A 7143-nucleotide genomic window follows, 5' to 3' on the forward strand; every position below is an offset into this window, starting at 1 on the left:
GTGTCTCACACTATCCTGGTGAGGGAGGGTGTCTCACACTATCCTGGTGAGGTAGGGTGCCTCCACACTATCCTGGTGAGGTAGAGTGCCTTACACTATCCTGGTGAGGTAGGGTGCCTCACACTATCCTGGTGAGGTAGGGTGCCTCCACACTATCCTGGTGAGGTAGAGTGTCTCACACTATCCTGGTGAGGTAGAGTGTCTCACACTATCCTGGTGAGGTAGAGTGCCTCACACTATCCTGGTGAGGTAGAGTGTCTCACACTCTCCTGGTGAGGTAGAGTGCCTCACACTATCCTGGTGAGGTAGAGTGCCTCACACTATCCTGGTGAGGGAGGGTGCCTCACACTCTCCTGGTGAGGTAGGGTGCCTCACACTCTCCTGGTGAGGTAGGGTGCCTCCACACTATCCTGGTGAGGTAGGGTGTCTCACACTATCCTGGTGAGGTAGGTTGCCTCACACTATCCTGGTGAGGTAGGGTGCCTCCACACTATCCTGGTGAGGTAGGGTGCCTCACACTCTCCTGGTGAGGTAGGGTGCCTCCACACTATCCTGGTGAGGTAGGGTGTCTCACACTATCCTGGTGAGGTAGGGTGCCTCCACACTATCCTGGTGAGGTAGGGTGCCTCCACACTATCCTGGTGAGGTAGGGTGCCTCACACTATCCTGGTGAGGCAGGGTGCCTCCACACTATCCTGGTGAGGTAGGTTGTCTCACACTATCCTGGTGAGGGGGGGTGCCTCCACACTATCCTGGTGAGGTAGGGTGCCTCCACACTATCCTGGTGAGGTAGGGTGCCTCACACTATCCTGGTGAGGTAGGGTGCCTCCACACTATCCTAGTGAGGTAGGGTGCCTCCACACTATCCTGGTGAGGGAGAGTGCCTCACACTCTCCTGGTGAGGTAGGGTGCCTCCACACTATCCTGGTGAGGGAGGGTGCCTCCACACTCTCCTGGTGAGGTAGGGTGCCTCCACACTATCCTGGTGAGGGAGGGTGCCTCCACACTCTCCTGGTGAGGTAGGGTGCCTCCACACTCTCCTGGTGAGGTAGGGTGCCTCCACACTATCCTGGTGAGGTAGGGTGCCTCCACACTATCCGATTGAACAACATCCTGTGTTGAAGCATCTCAGTTATTGCAGATTGCACACAAACACTGTCCTGTCAATCAGAGACAGATGAAGGATTCTCTGGACATCTCTGCATATTTGCTGCTACATTCATTAGCTGAAAAGCACTTTGTCATGTCCTGAGGAGGCAAAAGGTGCTATAGAAATGTAGTATTTCTTTCCTAAGCACTAAATGTTGAGATTTTGTGTTGTGCTGGATGTTGATGGAGGCTGGAGTAGGTGCTGGGGTGAACACATTGCCTGTTTGCTTCTATTAAATATAAAAATGAACTTTACTCATTCCTGACGCTGTGGTTTGTGTAGGAACAAATTTTTGTGGGATCAGGAATTCTGCCTGCAGTTTGCAGCAGCCATTAATATCTGACCAAGCAGCAGAGTAGAACTGGGAACCACATTAAAGAGCAATCACAGACGATGTGGAATGGCCTCATGAACTGGTGATGCCTCTGCATCTCTCGGCCTCAGTCTCTCCGTCTCTGCCTCTATATTTCTGTCTCCCTGTCCCTCTCTATCTGTCCTTCTGTCTCTGTCTCTCTGTGTCTCTGTCTCTGTCCCTCTCTGCCTCTCTGCCTGTGTCGCTTTGCTAATGCCAGAAGTACCATTCAAACTATTTTTCGGATTTTTCAGATACAGTTCTGTTGTCCATAGTTGGCCAATAGAATTCACTGAGTAGCCACAGGTGAGGTGACTCCCAGATGGTTCAAAGCACAGGCACTAATTTTAGCAGAAAGCAGCTGACACACAATCCAGGTAAATGGACTTCACATGTGGATATTTACTTAACCAAAAAGATTAAAGTTCACATTCACACTGCGGAATCACAAAGTGCTAGTCATCGTCTATTAACTCACCTCTTACTCACTGATGAGAAATCTGGATTCGCAGTTAGTGTCTGACACATTGGAGATTGCTGTGCTCAGTGACTGGATCCCGGTTTGGTCACTGGGAAATGATGGAATGATGGAGACGGCTCCAGCGCCTGTGAGGCTGACCCTTAATGTCAGGGGTTTGAGTTACATGAAAAGATTGAACAGATATCAACCTAAGAGATGATCTTATGTAGAATAAATAGAGTATAAATAAACCAAGTTCAGAAAACTACTTTAAACTAAACTGTGAGATTAAGACAAGGATTCAAAGTAGGAAAACAACTTTAGGACTGATATCGGGAAGCTGACTGATACATGGAATAGATCCATTGATAGAATAGTGAACGCTGAAACATCATTTGGAAAGGGCAATGCTGATGTTATGGATCTGCTTGTCTCATTCACATCTTTTCTAAACCCATCATTTGTTTCCTGTCTGTTACCACATTCTTTTGCCTTATCCAATTTCCCATTCTGCCCGCCACCCTAACACAGACTTTTCCTTTTCTTCTTCCCTCCCCTCTCCCTTTCTCTGCCTCTACACTTGTATAAAACCTGTTGCATCTCGTAATTTTCTCCAGTTCTGATGAGAACTGAAATATTAACTCTGTTTCAGAGGAACAGGAGTTGGCCATTCGGCCCATCGATCCTGCCCCTCCATTCAGTTAACTCATGGCTGATCATCTTCCTCAGCGCGGGAAAGTGGCGTTATCTCCAAATCCCTTCATGTCATCAGTTTCCAGAAATCTATCGATTTCTGTCTTGAACATACTCAACAATTGAGCTTCCACAGCCCCCTGGGATAGAGAATTCCAAAGATTCCCCACCCTCTGTGAAGAAATTCCTTCTCTTCTCAGTCTTAAATGGCCCGCCCCTTATCATGAGATTATGTCCCCTGGTTTTAGACTCACCGGCGAGAGGAAAGATCCTATCCACATCTACCCTGTCACGCTCTGTAAGAATTTTGTACACTTCAATGAGATCACCTTTCATTCTTTGAAACTCTAGGGGCTGAATTTCCCCCCCGCTGGGGGAAAGTTAATGGGCGGGCGCGTATGGGCACGCTTCCGATCGGCGCCCTCAATCAGAGACGCGGCACCATTTTACGTGGGCTGGCCAATTAAGGCCCGCCCAGCATGACGTTCGCACAGAAGCGCTATGCTAAGTGCTGCCTCAGGGAGATCAGCTGTAAATGTAAAAAAGATAAAAATAGAAAAATAAAATTTCCCTTACATGTCCCCTCATGTGACAATGTCACATGAGTTGGGACATGTCCATAATTTTTACAAAACCTGCATTAAATTTTTTAAAGCCCACATGAGACTTCATCCCGCCCGTGGATGAGGTTTGATGTTTTTTCTACTTCCCGCCCGGGCTCCTGACCTTCCTGCCATCCTTAAGGTTGGACAGGCAGGTCCTTTAATTACAGAATTGACCCTGTCAATGGCCTCAATTGGCCATTGACAGGTCGGCGGGCGCGCGGCTGATTTTGCTGCGCTCCCGCCTTCCTGAAAATTTAAATGGGGCGGGATGATGTTGGGAGTTCCCCCCGATGTCTCCGCGCCACATTTTACACGTTGGCGTGTCGGGTCAGCCCCTGATTGCCAACTGAAAACTCCTGCCCCCGGAGTATTTCCAACAGTTTCTTCTTTAATTTCAGATTTTCAACATTTGTTGTATTTTGCTTTTGCACAGATGTTACATTGTGGAGATGCTGGGGTTCCTCCTACATCAGACGATGATCTGAACTGAGTAACTTTTCTCATTGCTATTATCCTGTGAACAGAGACTAGTACAACAAATAAAAAATAACACTCCACAATTCTTTGTATATTTCACAACTTCAGGACATCCAAAAGCACTTTTCCAATAAAATACTTTATTGAAATATCACTGCTTTAATGTAGCTGCCAATCTGTGCTCAGCAAGTCTGGACAGCAAGGAGCTAATGACCAGATAATTGATGATGTTGGTTCAGGCCTAAACAATGGCAGGGCCTGAGGGAGAATGTCCCTGGTTTTATTTAAAGTGATATCTTCCACAGGCACCTGAGAGCAGACACAGTCTCCAATTAACAACTCATCTGAAAGACAGCACCTGCAGCAGTGCAGCACTCACTCACTACTGCGCTGGAGTATCAGCCTGGACTTTTGTGCTGAAGTCCTGGAGTGAGATGTGAACCCAGAAATGTAGTGGTGAGACGGTATGCCCACAGCTAACAACATGTTGCCCACCAATAGAATGTTGGCTATACTTGTTGCTTAAGGGATGTGAAGCAAGTACCCCAGTGCACTTTCTATAGGACTGCATCAGAAAGGTCCAGATTCAGGTTGCTTGTGAGTCCTCAGTTTTTGACCCTAGGCTACTATTCAGCAGCCTTTTCGGGTTAGTATAAATATGATACAAGGTTGTGCATGGAGTTAGAATTAGGCTAAAGCTCCCTTTAATCAGAGACAATGTTGTGCTTGAGCTCCAGGAGGTGCTTCCTCCACCCACACTTCCACACTCTAATAGACAGCATCATGATTCACTGGGGACAGTGCGCTGTAATATCCACTCACTGGGGACGGTGCGCTGTAATATCCACTCACTGGGGACAGTGCGCTGTAATATCCACTCACTGGGGACGGTGCGCTGTAATATCAACTCACTGGGGACAGTGTGCTGTAATATCGACTCACTGGGGACAGTGCGCTGTAATATCGACTCACTGGGGACAGTGTGCTGTAATATCCACTCACTGGGGACGGTGCGCTGTAATAACCACTCACTGGGGACAGTGCGCTGTAATATCGACTCACTGGGGACAGTGCGCTGTAATATCGACTCACTGGGGACAGTGCGCTGTAATATCGACTCACTGGGGACAGTGCGCTGTAATATCGACTCACTGGGGACGGTGCGCTGTAATATCCACTCACTGGGGACGGTGCGCTGTAATATCGACTCACTGGGGACAGTGCGCTGTAATATCGACTCACTGGGGACGGTGCGCTGTAATATCCACTCACTGGGGACGGTGCGCTGTAATATCGACTCACTGGGGACAGTGCGCTGTAATATCGACTCACTGGGGACGGTGCGCTGTAATATCCACTCACTGGGGACAGTGCGCTGTAATATCGACTCACTGGGGACGGTGCGCTGTAATATCGACTCACTGGGGACGGTGCGCTGTAATATCGACTCACTGGGGACGGTGCGCTGTAATATCGACTCACTGGGGACGGTGCTCTGTAATATCGACTCACTGGGGACGGTGCGCTGTAATATCGACTCACTGGGGACGGTGCGCTGTAATATCGACTCACTGGGGACGGTGCGCTGTAATATCGACTCACTGGGGACGGTGCGCTGTAATATCGACTCACTGGGGACGGTGCGCTGTAATATCCACTCACTGGGGACGGTGCGCTGTAATATCGACTCACTGGGGACGGTGCTCTGTAATATCGACTCACTGGGGACGGTGCGCTGTAATATCGACTCACTGGGGACAGTGCGCTGTAATATCGACTCACTGGGGACAGTGCGCTGTAATATCGACTCACTGGGGACAGTGCGCTGTAATATCGACTCACTGGGGACAGTGCGCTGTAATATCGACTCACTGGGGATATTGCGCTGTAATATCTACTCACTGGGGACAGTGCGCTGTAATATCGACTCACTGGGGACAGTGCGCTGTAATATCGACTCACTGGGGACAGTGCGCCGTAATATCGACTCACTGGGGATAGTGCGCTGTAATATCGACTCCACTGTTCCCTGAGCTGCGACAAACGTGAAAAGTTTGACCAAACCACCAGATTGCCCCAATTCTACCTCACTGTTTAATTTAGGTAACAAAATACGAGCACCAGCTTTGTAAACTTAATAAGTAAATAACTGTTTATTGAACAGACTGTCGTTAACCAGTGGCAAAAGAAAGAAACATGAACTATTAATTTGTAACTCTATAACTTAAACTCTACCCCTTCTTAAATCCCTATACACACACATACAAGACACGTAAGACACACAAAAACATGGATTTTAAGGGCAGGATAAAACAGTTCAACAGCACCAATTCCAGAGTACAGGATTCGATGGGTTGATTTTGATCGATGTCTTCCAAATTCCTTTCAGCTCTTCTTGATGACACGCGGTGGTCTTCTAGCACTTTCTGTATTTAGTTCACTGGCTGAGCACTTGCCTTTCAATGTCTCTAACAGTGATTTTCCCCTTTGCCTCTTGACAGGGGTTTTGTGAGAGAGAGAGCAGGTTATAGAGATATGAGGAGAAAAAGCCAGCTAGCTATTATTGTGGAATTACTGGACTTTTACACACACAGGAGGGCGGTTTTAGGTCTTTTTCCTTTCAGGCTAGGAGCTATTCTGCTGCACTGTTCTCACACAAAACCTGGTCACCTGGTCAGGAGCCAATTAAAATGTTGTCAGGCAATTCACCATTAGACCAGACTCCTCCTCGGCACCATCCTGTCTTTCATGGCACACTCTGTTCCAGAACAACAACATTGTATATATCCCTCACACTGTTCCAATAGACATGTCCTTCAAACTGCAGCCATTGTAATTTTAATCCACAGTCCAACAGAAATAAAAACATATGTTCTTTACAACAGCAGGATTCCATTTGGCTCTCTTGGTTACAGTTGAGCTTTTGAGTTATGAAGGACACAGGCTCTATTTGAAAAGAGGGAGGGAGTTCTCCTTGTGTCCTGTGTAAACATCCTCCCTCAACAAAGAACAGCAAAATCAACCTATTACAAAATGCAAAATACTGTGCATGCTGCATGGAAACCTGGACTAAAAACAGAAAATGCTGGGAATACTTGGCAGGCCTGGCACTATGGAGAGAGAGATAAATAGAGTTAATGTTTCAGGTCAATAACTTATTGTAAGATGATTTGTCTGTTGTCAGAAGAAAGGTCATTGATTTGAAAAGTTTACTCTGTTTCTCTCTTCACAGATGCTGCCTGACCTGTTGAGTATTTCCAGCATTTCCTGTTTTAATTAAAAGCAGATTTTAGTTGTTTTTTGGATCTTGCTGTGCGCAGACATTATGTTTGTACTTCAAAAACCAATTCCAATGCTTTCACACCTGCTGAGAATGTGGTAAGGGGCAATGGTAACAAAATACTTC

At 47.3% G+C, this 7143-nt stretch overlaps 1 long non-coding RNA gene across 1 annotated transcript in view; it reads left to right on the forward strand.

The window, feature by feature from the left end:
• The window catches only part of LOC144671623 (uncharacterized), a 1108978-nt gene that overhangs the window by 1075514 nt on the left and 26321 nt on the right, over positions 1 to 7143 (forward strand). The gene's annotated exons all lie outside the window — the stretch shown is intronic.

The sequence above is a fragment of the Cetorhinus maximus genome, chromosome 2, assembly GCF_964194155.1.
Source record: "Cetorhinus maximus chromosome 2, sCetMax3.hap1.1, whole genome shotgun sequence".
Classification (NCBI taxonomy): Eukaryota; Metazoa; Chordata; class Chondrichthyes; order Lamniformes; family Cetorhinidae; genus Cetorhinus; species Cetorhinus maximus.